The sequence below is a fragment of the Protopterus annectens genome, chromosome 10.part0 (assembly GCF_019279795.1).
Source record: "Protopterus annectens isolate FY-2018-M chromosome 10.part0, PAN1.0, whole genome shotgun sequence".
Classification (NCBI taxonomy): domain Eukaryota; kingdom Metazoa; phylum Chordata; order Ceratodontiformes; family Protopteridae; genus Protopterus; species Protopterus annectens.
The window spans coordinates 479,760,680-479,780,730 of NC_056744.1; the positions used below are offsets into that span (position 1 = coordinate 479,760,680).

Sequence of the window (20,051 nt, forward strand, 5' to 3'; positions counted from 1 at the left end):
AGATATCATTTACAAAGGCAGTATATGTTCTACTAGTGAAACTGTTTGTTTGTAGAGCAGATATTTTTGAACTGCCATTATCAAATTCAATAAATCTGCTATCAGTTTAGTTAAAGAACTTATAAGCATAGCAGTACTGGTGGCTGACTGATCTTCTCTGAATTGTGTCAACAAAAATGTTAAAGCATTTCACAGAGAAGCTAAAGCAGAGATTTGTTTAGCTTTTCAATTTAATCTACTTTTACACAGTTCACCCCTTCAGTCACACAGTTCTTTGGCTGTAGGACTATTGCTTACACAGCCAGTGCTGTCAGTTTAGTACAGGTACTGCACCTCACATAACTGGGGTACTTTAGCGCCGTGCATTTCAGGGGTCATATGCATAATTCAAGCAGGAGTTTGTACATCAAAGTAAAAAGGAATGATGGTGAAACAGGTGAGAGGAGTTTGAGAAACAGAGACTAGGGTTTCCAGTGCAAGTCCTTAAGGAGAGTAGCAACACAAAAGAATATTATTTTCTTGAAGTACCTGACAATATATAAAGAACTAAGTCAGTGCGGGAATGGAAAAAGGAGAATTTGCAAGTAGAGATTACTTCAAGTAGGAGTATAGAAAATAGACAAGAGAGACCTGGAATTTACTGGGGGAAATTAGCAAAGGAACTAAGGTACTGGGAACAAATTAAGTTGTGATGGAAGGGTAATAGAGTTGGATGAAGCTAAGAAGAAGTTTGGACTGTAGGAGAGACTGTCTATGCTATCAAAGGTTGATAACAGAGTATAAGCAAACAGAGAGGGATACGGGATACTAAGTGAAAGACCAATGTTTGTAGAAATTTTACTTGAGTCTAGAACATAAAATGGTGCTTAAAAAGGGATAATTAGTAGGGAATATGGATATTTCATAACCATAGGAATCAATCAGTGGAGGTTAGAAAACAATGGTAAAAGAGAATGACAAGGCAATTTCCAAAGGTCTAATGAGAAGAAATCCATTGGTCCAGTGGGTTTGGGATTTTTGTATTACTATTTTTATACCCCTCTTATGCTTTAGAGAGTTGTTTCAAATAGCTCTAACTAAAGGTAATGATTTTTGAGCTGTTATATACGATGCAAATTGCCTATATAAAACTAACTTTAATGTTACTGTCTGCCAAAAAAGCTTTTACTAGAAAGTTTATATTAACATCTTAACTGGTCACATTTGGAAGCACTGGATAATGTAAATGAGATAAAAGAGCTGGAGGTGGGATCTTTAGAAAAGGGGAGGAGCACATTTCATAAAAAATAAATTGAATTTGTGGGACTAATGCATGCAGAGTAATGTTCAGGAGAAATGAGGTTTATGAGTAGGTGGAAACTGAGCAATTTACATAATGTTGGTGAGAATCAAAATTGCTAAAATGAAAATATGCATGTTTACTACTTCTACCTGTATATATGTATAAACTTATGCTACTGTGTAAAATGTAATGATGTAATAAAGATATATAAAAAAGCTCATCAGTAGGCACCTCCACTGGCAGTTGTGTTACATGAATAGTAATGAATAATAATATGAGGTCATGCATACCCTTTTAAATATTTGACGTATTTAAATTATAATGACATATTTTTCTACAGTGCAGATTGTCTGCAGTTAGTGATCAGATTTCTTTCTTTTTGAATAGCTTTCTGATATTATCAAGTGTAGTTATAATATTTTCCTTGTTCAGTGTTGGCACCTTTATTCCAAAACTCACATTTCATTTTGTAGCAGCTGGTATTACTGGGCATGAATAAACTTTTGTCCAATTCAAATTATTCTTTTTTTTTTTTTGCCCTTAACTGAACTATGTGTTTAATTTTATTTTCCTTTCAGTAGTACCAATTTTATCTTATTTTCAATTCGGAAAGCTGATTTCAAGTGTTAGAGTTAATACGTATTGTAAACTTTCATGTTGGGTTGACCTTGACATATGTGTGTGTGTGTCTGTCTGTGTGCATGTGTGGGTGGGTGGGTATGTCACTGTGTTTATTTTAATGATGGCAGAATGGTTTAAACCTATGAAAGATACACATACAGTCAAAAGATTGTCTTCTAGCTTGTCTGCAATAACCACAGAAGACATTTCTTAGCAAGACTCGGGCTTGTTGATAGTCCTCCAGCTAGTGGTTCTTTTCTAAATACTACTCCAAAACTACTACTGTGTAGCTGTCTTTGCACTGGTTCTTACAGCGAGAGAATTTATCAAAATTTCACTGTAGTGTTATTGAAAATGACACCTAATTTGTTCTGTACTCTTTGCATGTCTCCTGTTGTAGTTAAAGACAGTGATTCTGACTCATAAACAAGGATGGTCAGTAATATAGTGAAAATAAAATCAGTTTCATAAATAATACAGTTCCACTTTATATATTGCATTTATGGCAGTAAAATGTGAATAGAGAATCATTAAAGTGTCTGGTGAGAGTGAATTATTTTATGGTCAGCTACCAGAAACATGTAAACGAGTAGTTAATTTCCCTCCTGCAGGAGTTGGGTGTAGAGGATTCTGAGTTTATGGAAATTGCCAGCATCTCTGATTGGTGGAAACATTGTATATACAAAAGCTACTTACTTACCATAGTGTTTAGTAGCCAATAGAATATGGGTAGCTTCAGATTTGGAGAGCAGCGTATCAAATGAATATTCTGAACAGAATTTGAATTTTTCATTTACTCATTGCATCTTATCAAGCTGCCTAGATATGTGGGAAGGAAAACAAAGACAAGAATAAGGAGAAATTGAACAATTATTTGCATGTCATGCCTGATATTTCTGCATCTGCTTTCTTCTTCGTCTGTTTCCTTTGCTATTAGGGACAAAAAACTCTCAATAGTCACTAAAGTTTGTATTTCTCAGACATTTTCTTTGAATGGTCACTCTTGAAATCTAAAACTTTTTGAAGAGATGGAGCTAGTTGTAGGGGAAGAATGCAGTTTAAGTTTCATACAAGCACTGAGAATATTTCTTTCTCCTCAATGGGCAAAGATAACCCTTTAAAATAACTCCTTCTGGCCCTTTTTCTTTCCGATGTGGGGAAATGTCTGTCTGTCTGTCTTCAGGAAATCAAATTTCTTGACTGCTTGATCTCACATTTCATCTAATATGTCACTGGAAAGTGTCAAAACAGCTTGTTTTCCAAATAAATATCATATAATGTCCTTGGACGGATGGTTGAGGGAGGTCATAAAAGGAGGTTATGAAACAGTTCATTTTTTTTTCAAAGTCTCTTCCTCAACTGTTTTAGACAAAAGTAAATTGTTTGCAAGTAAAGGCAAGACAGAACCTTTTCTACAAGACATTTTAGTGATAAAAGTGATGGAAGGGGTAACTCTGGCATCCCAACCCAGATATCTCTTGTGTACCTCATTATGAGGAACACTACACATTCTGAGTTTTAAAATGCTCATGTTCCTCACAGTTCCACATTGAAAGGATCCATCACACATTTAATATTAAGAATTTAACTGATATCTATAATAAATTATGTTGAATCATATTAATTCACTAAAATAATTTATTGTAAGTATAATGTAACACATTTTAACCATCCGGTGAGCTTCCTAGTTGAAGTTGTTAGTAAGTTGATAGTAAGTATTCCACATTTAGCTCAATTTTCCACATTATGAGAGGTAACGTTGCACATTCTGGAAATGAAAGGTTGAGAGCTATGCAATGGACTATGGAGCTCAGATTTAGATATCTCCTTCCAGTAACCTAATAACCAGATTTCATTCAATAACATGTTAACCAAGCTGCAAAACAGTCAATCGGAGCTAAACAGAAAGAAAACTAAACTCTGTTTTGGAAATGTTATGTATGATAATGAAAGAAACTCACCAACAATATCATGTACATCAAAAACTTGACTGCCATTTTTGAAAATGGAAATATCTGAAGTAACTGCTGACATCGACCTCACATTCAGAGAACATATTCAAACCATGGTAAAATATACTAACAAGAAGATTAGAAGTCTCTCAAGAATAATCCCATTACTCCTGCATTGCACAAACCTATCACTGGTTAGCTCTGTTTCTTATAAAACTGTTAAACAGATCAATATATATATACACAAATTAGCAGTTTACAACAGCCAAATTTAAAGCTAATTTGCCTTATTACAGACAGTGTCTTATGGTAATTAAATCAATTAACTGAATGTCTCTAGAGAACAAATAATGTAAATACTCGCCATATCTTTACTGACAAACTCCTTTACTCTAACAGCTATCCAGCATTCATTACTATGTTAACCTTGTATATGCACAATCAACTAATGAATACTCAGTAAAGACAAGTAAAATGCACACTGGTGTGGCAGATAAAGCTCCTAGCAGCTTTCTGGCAACTCACTGTAATGAGATACCATTGAGGATAACATCTATAATCCAAATAAAATCCTTCAATTCAATTCATTATGCAAATCTTAAATTCTCGTGTCTTGCAACTTCTGTGCAGCTATGTAAAGAAACTACCTTCCCTAAATTTTATTACACACCACCATATATTAACCATAAACATCTAATGTTGTCCGTTTTATTCTTCCTCACAAATGGGTCTAGGATCCGATTCTCGGATCCGACTTGGCCACATACACAAGACTTCAGATCTAAAGCTGAAGCTCCTCCCTCTACCCATATTGTTCCCCACCATCTCCAACTCCTCAGATCTCTTTTGATGTCATAGCCGCAAGACAGAAGATCCCATCGAAGGGTCAGAAAGTTTTTTGGTGAAGTGTTACTATATACTCAGGTGCCTTTTATGCCTTTTGTGCCTTATTATTATCTTAAACTTAGTTTTGTCTCTATCCTCCCTAAGCTGTCACAGGCGTTAGGGTTTTTTTGATAATTTCCTGTTTCCCTTTCTATCATGCCATTGCCACTTCTCTACTGGTATTTTACTGTTTCCCCCTTTTCTCATTTCTGTTTAAAAAAAAAGGTTGTAATTTTTCTATACTGTTCATATAGGTATAGTGTATTTACTGTTTGTTACGATGCATTTTAAAGTTATGGGAATCCTTTGTGTTTTCTGTTTTATTTTGCCTACTATGTCTGAGAAGCCCACTTCAGAAAAGTCTATGGACTTTAAGAAGTGCACTGATGTGGGCATAAGATTCCCAACTCTGATGCTAACAAGATGTGCGTCTACTGCTTGGGAGCAGCCCGCCTGGATACTGCATGCACTGTGTGCACTACCTTTAGTCCCAAGGCCCTCTCTGATTGGAGAAACAAGTTGATCCTTAAAAGATTCTTCCAGCTGGGGCTCAAACCCCCCTCAAAACCAACTTCAGTGGCATCAGAGCCGAGGAAGAGACATAATCCTAAATCCCCAAAGTCTTCCTCGGAGCCTTCTGAAAAACTTCAAAAAGTCTTGGATCTGACCCCTTGGATCTGAAGTCTCTCAAGCAGTCCTCAGATGCACAGCAACCATCAGATCCAGCTGGTTCAGCTCCTTTTACCAGGTCTCCTATAGAGTCTACTTCTATCTCAGATTCCCATCCATCAGATCCGAAGAGCAGAGTGCATACACCTGAATTTGTTCTAAAACCCGTGTCACTGTCTGTGCCCACTAAGTTATTTCATACACTGACTGAGCACTCCAGGCTGGCATCAGTAACCTCATCTAGGGCTTCAAGGAGCTTGTCTGAGGCCAACATGGACAGGATGATGCAGAGATTTCTGAGGGCTCACATCAGATGGGGTCCTTCTAGCTCCATCTTCTCCCAGATCCATAAGCAAACCAGCCCAACCAATTCTGTCTCCTTCTCTGATCGAATATACAATTTTGGAGTCCCAGGATTCTAGGTATCTGAGAGGTTCAACATCTGATCTGAGGAAGCTTCCTTCCTTGACTCCGACAGTAACCCTGACCAGCCCTGTTCTGACACCTTCAGATCAGGGTGGGTCTCTGATCCAAGGGGTCATCATCCCGGTCCCAGGGATTGGGTTTGGGTCCCACTTTGTCAGATCCAGCCCTTTTGGCACTCAACAGCTCAGGTCCAATTCTTTCCATAGGGCTTAGATCTGGGGTTGGCCCTGGCCTCCCTTCTTTGTTTGCATCAGCTCCAAAGAAGGGGAGAGAGGTTTCCCCGGGTTCATCAGCCTTCCATGTTATAGAAAAGGCTTTGTCTCTGCACAGAGGGCTGTCTTATATAATCTTGGATCCTATCCCATGCCTTTCATCAGGTCTGAGCTCTGAGCCCATCATTACTGATCCTTGGGATCAGCCAGCTCAAGGAAGCCTCCACAGATGTTCCTATGAGGGAATTCCCCTCTCTTCCGACACGTCTCCCAAGCATCTCATGGAAGAGGTTCCTTGGAAGAGAACGTGCAAGAGGAGGCACATTGACTGTCACTGAGGACACCGATTTTGATGAGGGGGAAGGATGCCACTGATCACCACCTGACAATGCCTCCTTTGGGGACATCCTAGAGATCCTCAAGCAGAAAGGTGGCTGGTCCTCCCAAAATCATTCTCCTGAGAAATCAGTGTTCGTGGAGGCTTTCAGGGCTTGCTCATCTACATCTTGGGTGACACCCCTGGCGGATGAGCTTATTGACCTTGTCTCCTTTCGGGCTTGGAAGGAACTGGACACTGTCGAGCCCATCCTCAAATGTCCGGATAAATTCTTAGTTCCCCTATCAGACAGACCTCTCTGGAGCAAGGATACTTAGTTGATGCCATAGTTGTAGCAGCAGCCACTAAGGAGGTGCTAGCAGAGCAAAGCTCTTCTGTTCATCCACCAAACAATGAGTCCAGAGTGATGGACAGGTTTGGAAAGCACATATATGCCTCAGGTAACTTCACACTGAAGTCATTAAATTACCTGGCACACTTTACTTTCTTGCAGAGAAATTTGATCAAGGAGCTTTCAAACTCTGTCTCCGAGTCCATGTCTGCAGTGGACCTCGAGAAGGTTTCTCCTCAGCTGACCACTCTCTATCCCATTGCCAATTCTTCGATGAAGTTAATTTCCCATACAGCAGAGGGTACTTCATGAGCAGTGGGTTAAGGCATTGTCATTAGGAGACATGCCTGGATGCAACTATGCAACTTCGCTTAACCGTTCAAGACATCCTTTGTTAATGCCTCCTTTGATAGCTCCTCCTTGTTTAGGCCATTGGTAAAAGATATGCTCACCCGCAGTGAGCAGGAGGGAAAGTCCTTTTTTGCTGTTGGAATCAAGTTCTTTACCCCTCAATGCACAGTCTCCAGGAACCATTAAGGTGGCAAGAAACTGTGGTTCTGAAAATCTCAGGGACCTTTTCAAGACTTGCATGGGGATGCTTCCTCTAGAGGCAGAGGAGGATGTTTTAATGGCAGATGTCACCCCAGAAGCAGAGGCAGCCCACAGAAACAGGGCTTCAGAGACTCCTTCTCTGATAGACCCTATCAGCTCTCCTGAACTGCTGCCTGACTGTCCATCTCTGGAGGCAGTCAGGGGTCATGTTTCCCTGCACCTACAAGCCTGGACAAATCTCATAAAAAAATGCATGGGTGCTAAGTATTATATCTAGAGGTTACTACATTCCCTTTTCCCTTCCATCTCCCATCGCAAGGAAGAAACTCCCTGATGTTCCACCCAGTCAGAGGGAGTATGCAGATCAAGAGGTTCAAAAGCTGCTATATAAAAGAGTCATCCAGAAAGTCCTGCCTGAACAAATAAGATTTGGAACTTACTCCCATTTCCTTTTAGTGCCAAAGAAAACAGAGGACCTGAGACCAATTCTGGATCTAAGCAATCTGAATCAGTATGTAAAGAAGTCAAAGTTTGGAATGGTTATGGTTTAGTCCATCTTGCTCTTCTGCACAAGGATGATTGCATGTTCTCTATAGATCTTCATGATGCATACTATCATATCAAAATACACAGGTGCTCCTGGAGACCTCTGTGCTTTCAGCTGGGAGCCAATCACTACCAGTTCAGAGCACTGCCCTTTGGTCTCAACACAGCCTCCAGGATGTTCACTAAATGCATGGCAGTTGTGGCGGCTCACTTGAGACTCAAAAGATTTCATGTGTTTCCCTGTTTAGATGATTTTCTCCTCACTGCCTCAACCAGGTATCAACTTTACAAGCCAGGGATTACTTGCATCAAATTTCCAATTCCCTAGGCATTACGAAAAATCTTGCCAAATCGAAGCTGACTCCTGTACAAAATCTGGAATTTATAGGAACTCAACTGGATACTGCAAATAAAGTGACATCACTCCCTCTTCATCGCATCTTATCATTGAGAAGTCAGGTGCAGGGCATATTGTCTCTTCTGTCCCCCAACAAAACTAGTGTTACAAGCTGTTGGATCTATGTCAGCTGCCATTCTTCTAGGTCCTGTAGCAAGATTCTTTATGTGATTACTCCAATGGACACTAGTGGTTTAGTGGTTTGTTATTTACCACCCTCTATCCTTTCCCATAAAACTTGGTGCCATTTGCAAACGTCATATTTGCTGTTGGACCCAGTCAGATTATCTCCCTCTGCACAGACCATTCTCTCTTCCTCCCGATAGCCACAGTGACTACAGACTCTTCCCAATTAGGGTTGGTGGGCATTTCTTGGGAACGATGGTCCACTGTTCTAACTTGTTGATACCTGTGAACCTCTGCTTTCCTTAAAAAAAAAAAAAAAAAAATCTTGCTTTTTTCCCACTTTTCTGAGATTTAAAAAAGTTCAGTTACAGATTTGCTGTTCTGAACTGTTTGTAAGTTTCTTGGAGGCCATTGTTTGCTTGGGCTACAGGGAAGTCTCTGTGTTCATCAGTGGCAGTGATAAACATTGAGCAGCCTGCCTGCCCCTGTGGGAGTGGTTACTGGCTTGAAACTGTAGTTTTATTGGCCATTTTGGGTCAATTCCAAACTCCTTGATCTCCCTCTCTTAAAACCTGATTGCCTTGTGGTTTTGGCGTCTTTTTGGACTTGTTGGCTGTTGGTGAAGCACCCACCAATAGGAGAAAACGCTGAGAGAAGAAAGGAGCCACTTTTGAGATTTTAAGTATTTTGCTTCAGATGATTACGTTTTTCTGCATTGCCACCTACTTTTGAGCATCTTCTGGCTTGTTAAACTTGATTTCTGTGTTGGTAACTGTATTTAGAACACAACCTAGAGCTGATTACTGAATTTCCTGCGTGCACTTATTTTTAAAATCTTTTTTTTCTTAAAACTTGCATTTTATCTGTCTCTGGCCTAGCACTCAAGTGTGGGGTCATTTACTGCACTGTTCTAACTTGTTGATACTTGTGAACCTCTGCTTTCCTTAAACAAAAAAACAAAAAAAATCTTGCTTTTTTCTTACTTTTCTGAGATTTAAAAAAGTTCAGTTACAGATTTGCTGTTCTGAACTGTTTGTAAGTTTCTTGGAGGCCATTGTTTGCTTGGGCTACAGGGAAGTCTCTGTGTTCATCAGTGGCAGTGATAAACATTGAGCAGCCTACCTGCCCCTGTGGGAGTGGTTACTGCCTTGAAACTGTAGTTTTATTGGCCATTTTGGGTCAATTTCAAACTCCTTGATCTCCTTCTCTTAAAACCCTCTTTTGCACGGTTTTGCGCATTTTTGCGCATAGCGCAACATCGGGCAGCACCGCCTAACTGGGTTTAAACTATTCCTGGCTCCACAAAGTCTGCTCTTCACTTTTTCCCTTAGAACTGCTCTATCTCTCAAATTAAACACCATATTCTCATTCTAAGGCCCCTCACTGGTCCAAATAAGTAATCTTACAAGTTAGCACTAATAAACCATAAGCACTACTTACTCTTATACTCTCAATGATTACCTTGTCCCCTATTGGTCTGTTTTAATTCAGTTCCCTATATTACTCTAGCATGTCCAAAGGTCAGTCAGTGGTTTCCTCTCCAGTCCAGCTGGTGAATCTCGGAATTTTGAGGCAATGTTACAACTGTCTCATGTACACGGACAACCCTCTCCTCCTCCAAACAGGTTCAAATATATGTGAGAGATGCAACCATATAGCCAAACTGGAGGCTGAGCTCTCTCATCTCAAAACTGGTGTAACCAGTCAGGAGGAGAAGGTAACCTCACACAACACAATTCCAGTATCACATAGTCCCACCACAACAGCGAACCAAACACATAAAAACACAAAAACATACTTGGAGGCTCTAAATAAAAATCTACCTAAGCAACAGAGACCTCCAAAGCAGACATCCAAGCAAATGCTACCCCAAAACAAAACACGTACAACACATAGCACACAAAGTCAGTGTTCCAAGCAGTCACAGCCCTTAAGGCTGAATAACACACCTGATACTTTTGTAATAGGTGACTCTATTGTCAGACACACTGACGTCCCGCTCACCAGGCTGAATAAAGAGAAGGTCACAGTGAGCTGCCTGTCAGGTGCTAGGATCCGCCACATAACGCAAGCACTCAGGTCACTCCAAAGCAAATACAAATATGACTCAGTCATTGTACATGCTGGCATGAATGACCTGAGACGTACATCCCTCGACTACATGAAAAGAGACATAGAGGAGCTCTGTGATCATGTAGCCCAGGCCGGTGTGACCCTGACCTTGAGCAGCATCTTACCCTCACCTAGAATGATTCCACAGTATAAAGACAAAATGATCGATTTTAACAATTGGCTAAAATTTTGGTGTCATTCAAAGGGGATCCAGTGTCTGTCAGCCTGGGATGACATGCTCGACAAGCCACGTTGCTTCGCTAGGGACGGCTTGCACCTGTCACCCCTGGACTTTCGGATATTGGCAAAGGCTCTTGCCACCCCCATAGTGCCTTTTTAGGCAAGGCTCAAAAGTCAAACCCACCTCCATAGACAGCACAAGGAACAAGAAACTAAGGGTAATGCTGCTAAACGCCAGAAGTCTTAACCTCAAGATGCACGCACTCAAAGCTCTCCTCAGTATGGAGAACATCGATATCTGTGCAGTGACAGAAACCTGGTTCAAGGCTCCAGAGAGCACCCCAGCACTACCAGTTTATACCTCATATCATGCTTTTCGGCCCCAAAACCTGGACCGAACCACAAAAGGAGGGGGAGTTTCCATATTTATCAAGGATATCCACACCTCCAGGTTAGTGGTATTGCATGAAGTATCGGAGACCATCCATGTGCAACTGACAGTGGGCAAGACTGCTTTTCAGTTTATAGCATCCTACAGACCACCCTCTCAAAGTCAGGAATCCCACTCGACTTTCCTGAAAACATTGGAGAACATGAAGATCTCTCCGAACACCATTATATTGGGCGACTTCAACTACCCAAACATAGACTGGGAGCATTACTCAAGCCCCAGCACCTTAGCCCAAAGGTTCCTGGAATTTATAAACTCAAATGCTATGGAACAACTAGTCACCACTCCCACAAGAGGGGAAAACATACTAGACCTGATCATTACCAACATGGGGACTCTATGCTCCATACCAGAAGTATATCCCTCATTGGTAAGATCAGACCATAAATTAATTTCACTGCATATCCACATCCCGACCCCACCCCCAGCCCAGAAAACCACAGTGAAAAACTTCTCAAAAGTGAACTTCTCACTTCTCAAAACTGAAGTGGAATCCTTCAAGGCCCCAGGGCCAGTGGAAACTACGGCCCAAACTGCAGAAGCCTATATAAACGCATTCTACGGACATCTCCAGGAATGCATGGATCATGCTATCCCAAACAAAATCAAGACCCAATCATCCAAAGGCAGGCGTCCAGTCTGGTGGACCCCAGCCATAAATAAACTGTACAACAGAAGGAGGAAGCTACTACATGATAGAGCAAAATCCCTAAAAGGGAAGGCATCTCTGATCAGTACTAGCAAAAAATTATGATCCCTCATAAAATCCTCCAAGGCCAGCTTCAAGAGAAAAATTGCACAGGACACTAAAGACAATCATAAGGCTTTTTTCAGTTATGTTAGGAACCTGGGATGCAACTCTCAGACTTGTTCTGAGTTGATTCTAAATGACAAAAAATACACTGAACCCACAGACATCGCCAATATCCTGGCAGACAGGTTCAGTGCAAACTTCTCCACCCCCTCCACCCCAAAAGAGCAAGTATCTATCCCGGCAGAGTGCAGCCTCCCAAACATCTCTGATGCTCAGGTGAAGCCCGCCCTATCCAAAGCAAAAAACACTGCTTCCATGGGACCAGATGGCGTCCCGGGTTGCGTCCTACATGAACTCCAAGAAGAACTAATTCCTCAAGTAAAACTGCTGTACAATCTCAGCCTCACTACAGGATATGTGCCCAAAGAATGGCGTACAGCAACAGTGGTCCCACTTCACAAAGGTGGCGCCTCTACAGACCCTGGAAACTATCGCCCCATAAGCCTGACTAGCCTAGTCTGCAAGGCTATGGAGAGGATCATCATGGAACTCATAAACAAAGACATTGGGGACCTACAGACACTAGATCCTACCCAATTTGGCTTCGTCAAGGGCAGATCCTGCCTTTTGAACCTGGTCAACTTCTTCGAAACAGTCACCAAGGCCATAGATGAAGGGAAGGTAGTCCACACAGCCTATCTGGACCTCGCAAAGGCATTTGACAGAATACCCCACTCGGGCATCATAGATAAGCTATCCAGCCTAAATATAAACCCCTATGTCACAAGTTGGGTCGCAAACTGGCTCAAAGACAGAACCCACAGAGTCAGAGTTTGCTGGAGCCATGTCAGACTCGAAACCGGTCACAAGTGGCGTCCCACAAGGTTCTGTCCTGGGACCTCTCTTGTTCGGTATTTACTTTTCTGAGGTACAGGCCAACGTGGGAGGACTATGGCTCACCAAGTTCGCAGATGACTGCAAACTGGGCGCCATAATCAACTCTTCAGCTGACACAAACATCCTTCGAAAAGGTCTCGCAGAGACGGATAACTGGTGCCAGAGCCATGGTCTGAAGCTAAATGCCAAAAGTTGTATAGTCATACCCTTTGGCAAAAACAATGTGCCCACAAATTACCACATAGGTGGTAACCCATTAAGTACAGAGAAAGTAATTAGGGATCTGGGGACCCAAGTTGATAGCAATCTCTCCTTTGACAACCACATTGCCAAAGTGGTTAGAAAGACCTTCTACATAACCCACCTCATCATGAAAGGATTCACATCTAGATCAAGAGAGGTAGTCATGCCCCTTTATTCATCCCTCATCAGGCCCATCATAGAATACAATGCCCTCTTTGGGATGTACCTTACCCGACACCTGCAGCAATTAGAAAGACCCCAAAAGTACTTCACCAGGAGGATCAAGGGACTCAAACAGATGCCATATGCTGCTCGGTTAAAAAAACTCCAGCTCTACTCAGTTGCATACCGCCTACTTCGAGGTGATCTATGCCTGACATATAAAGCTATGTCCAACCCAGAATTAATGGACATGCTCCACCTCAGTAAATCTAAATCCCTTAGAGCCACGAGCTCGAGGGACTTGAACCTCAGCACAGAAATAAATAGAACATGCTGGAGGGACAGATTCATAACCCAGAGGCTCCCTTCACTCTGGAATAGAATTCCAATTCATGTTAGGCAGAGCACCTCACTGACTCTCTTCAAGAAGAAACTTGATGAGTGGATGGGGGATCGTAGGTTTGTCCCGGGGATTACTTCCGTGTCACTATTAGACAGAGGCACAGTAAACTAAACTTTAAAAAGGGCACAGTATACTCAAATCAAGGGGTGGCGTAAGCCAAACACAATCGGGCTAGGCTTATAAATGCCCCAGGGCAGATAGCCTAGTATGAACCTATGAACCTGTGGTCCTCCTCAGAGACCAAGTTGCATATCAATGTCCTAGACATGAGAGCGGTCCTTTTAATGTTGCAAGCTTTTCAGGATGTCCTCCCTCTAGGGACTATAGCAATCCATATGGACAACATGTCAGTAGTCTGGTACATCAACAAGCAAGGACGAACCCATTCCTATCCGTTGTGTAGAGAGGCCATGAGGGTCTGAGAATGGGTGATCTCATCTGACTGCTTTCTTATTGCAACGCACATTCCGGGGAAAACCATTGCACTAACAGACAGACTTAGCAGGTCCATTCTGATTCCCCATGAGTGGTCTCTCAATCGGACAGTAGCAAATATGATTTTCGGCTAAAGGGGATAACCTTGCTGTGACCTAGTTGCCTCTCCCCTTAACAACAAGTGCAGCATTTATTTCACTCTGATCCCCCTTCTGGGGGAGTCACAGAAGGGCCCTGGGTCTTCTTTATGTTTATCCTCCTCTTCCTGTCATTCCGAAGTTCCTTCAGAAAGCTAGAAGGCTGAAGAGCTCAGTCATCTTCATTGCCCCTGTCTGGCCTCAACAGGTTTGGTTCCCCTTGCTATGGTGTCAATTGAAGTATTGTCCATGGATACTAGAACCCATTCAGGATCTTTTATCTTACCCATCAAGAATCCAACACCCAATCTTCATGCCCTCAAATTAACTGCATGGTTTCTCCACTTACAGTGATTGTAAGATGATCCAGGCTCGCTTCCCCAGTTTGTGATATTATTTTGGCCTCCAGAAGGCCTCAACCAAGAAAGTCTACAGAAGTAATAGGAAAATATTCTCTATATGGGCTTCTAAGAAGAATACTGATCCCTTTTCCACACCTACTTTGGCCATCCTTCTTTTTCTTACTACACTTTTCAAGGAAGGGGCTATTTTTTCTACTATCAAACTTCATTTGGCAGCCATATCTAACTTCCATGGGGGTAAAGAATATTTTTCTTTAACATCTGCCAAACTATGCAAAGCTTTTATGAAGGCCATTTTCCTTCTTAGGCCTCCAATAAAGGATCCATCTCCCCCTTGGGATCTGATGGTGATCCTTCAAGGTTTAACTCAAAAGCCCTTTGAGCCAGCAGATAAATTTGACATGTTTCTTAACTGGAACACAATCCTTCTAGTAACTTCACTTCAGCTAAACAAGTTTCTGAACGACAGGCCTTATCAGCTAGGCCTCCTTGCATTATTTTTCATAAGGACAGGGTATGTCTACGAACTAACCCTTCCTTTTTGCCTAAAGTGGCCGTGGAGAATAACATTAAGCAGTCCATACAATTACCTGTTTTCTTTCCAAATTTTTCTAATAAAAGTGAATATATGTTACACCTTCTTGCCATTCACAGGCAGCTACATTTCTGTCTTCACAGAACAAAACAGTACAGGAAGTCTGATCAGCTGTTTGCATCTTTTCCCCCTAACCGCTTCAGTCACATAGTATCCAAACTTACTCTCACCAAATGGATTACTGATCGCATTTTACTAATTTATTCTCAAAAAGGAGTTGCCTCACCCTCCTAGAGTACACTCCACTAGATCTGTGGCTACTACTTCTGCCTTTTCTTCAAGAACTTCCATTGATGATTTCTGTGCTACAGCTACTTGGTCAAAAACTCACACCTTTGTTACACAATACAAAGTGGATATTGTTTCCAGAAGCAGAGCTTCCTTTGGCTTGACAGTGTCCTTCTTTGAGGGCCTCCCAGGGGTTACGTAGCTGGGGACTCTGAGCCATTTGTGAGGAAGAATGAAACGGGCAAGTAAAGAAAGAATAAAAAGTTTCAAACACCCTGCTATCACAGCCAACAACAATTCCTATATAGAGATGTACACAAATGCCCTGTACATACATTTATACAACTGTATAAGTTCAGCTGCACCTGAATGGATCAAAACCAGGTCCTCACGAAAAAACAGGACCTCAAATATTACTAGGTTATATAACAAGAGAAAAACCTGATGTCTAAAAACAAGAGGGAAATGACAGCAGAGGAGTTACACCCTTCACAATTTGAATAAGCAAATCAGATATCTTGTAAAATCCTTTAACAACTCATTATATCCAAGTGATGCCTCCAGGTATGTCTGCAGTTAACTCCTTCTGCTGCCTCTAGGCATCAAATATTGCTTGTTCATATTTGCATCAATAATTCCAAAACCACGCTATGTACAAGGTTTTAAAATATTTCATTTTAAAGCTTATACAATGGCAAACTCAACTGCATTAATATTTAACCTTTGTCTAGTGTAGGTAAAGATATTAGCTGTTGTTTTATGATATTAATGTATATACAGTGGATATAAAAAGTGTACACATCCCTGTTAAAATGCCAAGTTTTTGTGATATAAAAAATGAGACCACAATAAATCATTTCAAAACTTTTCCCACCTTTAATGTGACCTGTAATCTGTACAATTCAATTGAAAAACAAACAAATCTGTTAGGGGAAAAATATAAAAAATAAAAAATGTCCTATAAGCTGGTTGCATAAGTGTGCACACCCTTAAACTAATACTTTGTTGAAGCACCTTTTGATTTAATTACAGCATTCATTCTTCTTGGGTAGGAGTCTATCAGCATGGCACATATTGACTTGGCCCTTTTCAGGTCACCCCACAGATTTTCTATTGGATTTAGGTCTGGGCTCTGGCTGGGCCATTCCATAACTTAAATTTTCTTCTGGCAAAGCCATTCTTTTGTTGATTTGGATGTATGCTTGGGGTCATTGTCATGTTGAAGGGTGAAATTCCTCTTCATCTTCAGCTTTCTAGCAGATGCCTGAAGGTTTTGGGCCAAAAGTGACTAGTATTTGGAACTGTTCATAATTCCCTCCACCTTAACTAAAGCCCCAGTTCCAGCTGAAGAAAAGCAACCCCAAAGCATAATACTGCCACCACCATGCTTCATCGTGGGGATGGTGTTCTTTTGGTGATGCAAAGTGTTGTTTTTGCACTGAACGTACCTTTTGGAATTGTGGCCAAAAAGTTCAACCTTGGTCGTATCAGACCATAACACATTTTCCCACATGCTTTTGGGAGACTTGATGCATTGTTTTGCAAATTTTAGCTGGAACTGGATGTTTGTCTGTGTAAGAAAAGACTTCCTTCTGTCTTGCAACCCTACCACATAGTCCAGACATATGGAAAATATGGGAGATTGTTGTCAGATGTAGTACACAACCAGTACTTTCCAGAAATTCCTGCATCTACTTCAGTGTTGCTGTAGGTCTCTTGGCAGCCTCCCTGACCAGTTTTTGTCTTGTCTTTTCATCAGTTTTGGATGGATGTCCATTTCTTTTCAGCATTACTGTTGCCCCATATTTTCTCCACTTTTTGATGACTGTCTTCACTTTGTTCCATGGTATATCCAATGTTGTGGAAATATTTTTGTACCCTTCTCCTGACTGATACCTTTCGACAATGAGATCCCTTTGATGCTTTGTAAGCTTTCTGCAAACCTTGGCTTTTGCAGTAGCAGGCAACTGAGTAAATGTCAGAAAAATCTTACTAGGACAGCTGAACTTTATTTGGGGCTAATCAGAGTCTCTTTAATTGATGGCAGGTGTGTACATAACAAAACTGAATACTGTAATTAAATCAAAAGATGCTTCAGCAAAGTGTTAATTTAAGGGTGTGCACACTTATGCAACCAGCTTATTGTATGTTTTTTATTTTTTATATTTTCCCCTTAACAGATTTGTTTGTTTTTCAATTGAATTGTACAGATTATAGGTCACATTAAAGGTGGGAAAAGTTTTGAAATGATTTATTGTGGTTTCATTTTTTTAGATCACAAGAACCTGGCATTTTAACAGGGGTGTGTACACTTTTTATATCCACTGTACATATAATTTTCACATTTTTCTAATGATCTCAACAACCAAGTAAGCAGATATAAATCCTTAGCCTCATATAAAAGCTCTCAGCTAGATGAATATAATTTTGCTGACAGTATGTGTGTAACTTGAATGTTTGCTGAGATATTGTAAGTTGTTTACAAAATATTATAAATGTAATAGTTACTGTGTTTACTATGACTTTTGAAATTCGGTTTATGACCTAGAACCTAAAGAATAGTACCACTATAAAGAATTGTTTGATCTGAAGAGTTGCCATTTATACTTCTTTCACAATCCTTGTGGCTCCAGAGATATGAACGTTTGTTTGAAATGTGAGGACATAATTTGATTCTGTGGCTGTACCCATTGGAAGTTACAGTGCAAACTTCCTGAGCTCCACTGGAGTGAATGAGTTAAAGCTAATTATGAAACTAAATTAGCATCTCTAGCTAAGGATAATTATAAGACATTCTTTTGCTATGTTTGAAATCTAAAATGGAAGGTCCAGCTTTGTAACGAACTGGTAGCGCATGGCATCACTCACACTGAACTGGAGGAAATTGCCAATCTGCTAGCTGACAGATTTGGTGCAAATTTCACCTCCCTGTCCCCACCAGTTATACCTCCAAAGGCATACCTGACACTAGTCCCCTGCCTAACATTTCCATAGAGCAGAGCCTATCTGCGCTCTTCAAGGCCAAAAACATGGCCTCTATGGGACCAGATAGCATCGCAGGCTGCTTATTAAACAACCTAAAACAAGATCTAGCAGAACCACTTGCTGATATCTTTAACCACAGCTTGAGTACTTTATTCTAGCAGAGCGGGGAACAGCAACAGTAATCCCCTTGCACAAAGGAGGCCCATCAACCAACCCAGGGAACTATAAACCCATAAGTCTGACCAACCTCATCTACAAGGCCATAGAAAGAATCATCATGGACCTTACCAACAAGGACAAAGGCAATCTTTAAACTCTCATCCCCACCCAGTTTTTCTTCATTAAGGGTAGATCATGATTATTAAACCTGGTGGACTTCTTTGAGAATGTCACCAAAGCCTTGGATGAAAGCAAAACAGTGTATACCACCTTCCTTGACTTGGCCAAGGCATTTGACACAATCCTCCACTCAGATATCATTGAGAAACTCTCCCATCTGGAGATTAACCCTTACATCACTAGATGGGTAGCCAGTTGGCTCTCCTATAGAATGCATGCTGTCAAAGTGGGGGTTCGACCTCTATTAGTAGACCAGTCATCAATGGCATAGCGTAAGGATCTGTGCTTGGCTCCTTAACTGTGTGGAGCCTATTTATCGAAAGCCCAGGCTAAAGTAGAAGGCCTATGGCTTACCAAGTTTGCTGATGATTACAAACTGAGCACAGCCATTGAGTCCCCAGATGATGTCAGCATATTACAGAAGGGACTAACACAGACAAAAGACTGGTGCAAAAGCCAAGGACTAAAACTTAACGCAAAAAAGTGCACTATTATCCCCTTTGGCAAAGAGGAATTCACTGCTAAGTACAATATTGACAGCACCCCCTTAAGCTACAACCCAGTGGTGAGAGATTTCGGTACACAGCTTGATAGCAATATAAACTTTGATCACCATATGTCTGCAGTGGTAAGGAAAGCCTTCTACATTGCACATTTCATTAGTAAGGGCACAGCATCCAGATCTAGGGATGTTATAACCCATCTGTACTCGACCCTCATCAGACCACTAATAGAGTACAATTCTCTCTTTTGCATGTATCTCACCAGATGCCTGCAGGAACTGGGGAGACCACAGGGGTTTCTCACAACGAAAATTCATGGCTTCCAAAACATGAACCTACATAGATAGACTGAAGGCCCTGTCACTGTACTCTGTATCTTATAGGCTGCTGAGAAGCGACTTATGCGTAGCCTACAGAGCAGTCACTGACCCTGCCTTAATGGAAATTCTACATATCCACAAGCCAAATGGGACAAGATTCACTCGCTCCAGAGATCGTAACCTAGCATGTGACATTAACAGAACATGCTGGAGAGACAGATATGTTTCCCAGAGATTGCCAATCCTCTAGAATAAAAGCCCAGTTCATGAGAAGCAGAGCACTTCAATGACCCTATTCAAGCGCAACCTGGACAGTTGGATGGGAGACCATAAAGTCACCCTGGATGGTACCAGCTATGTTCTTTATTAACAGGGGAAGCCGATGCTGACCATAGACTCACTTTGCAAATAATGACAATCTAACCAAGTTCCATTAAGGTAACTCAGGTATAACATGACTAGGCTTATAAAGGCCCTAGGGAACAGTAGCCTAGTAAACTGCTATGAATCTATGAACCTGTGAATTACTAATACTCACAGGTTGTGAATATGACGAACTAAATAATGCTTCCCTTGCTTTTAATGGTGATGTAATCCCCAGATTGGTTG

General features: G+C 41.2%; 1 protein-coding gene across 1 annotated transcript in view; it reads left to right on the forward strand.

Moving 5' to 3' along the window:
* Positions 1 to 20,051, forward strand: part of CFAP57 (cilia and flagella associated protein 57) — a 1,240,893-nt gene that overhangs the window by 1,118,054 nt on the left and 102,788 nt on the right. The gene's annotated exons all lie outside the window — the stretch shown is intronic.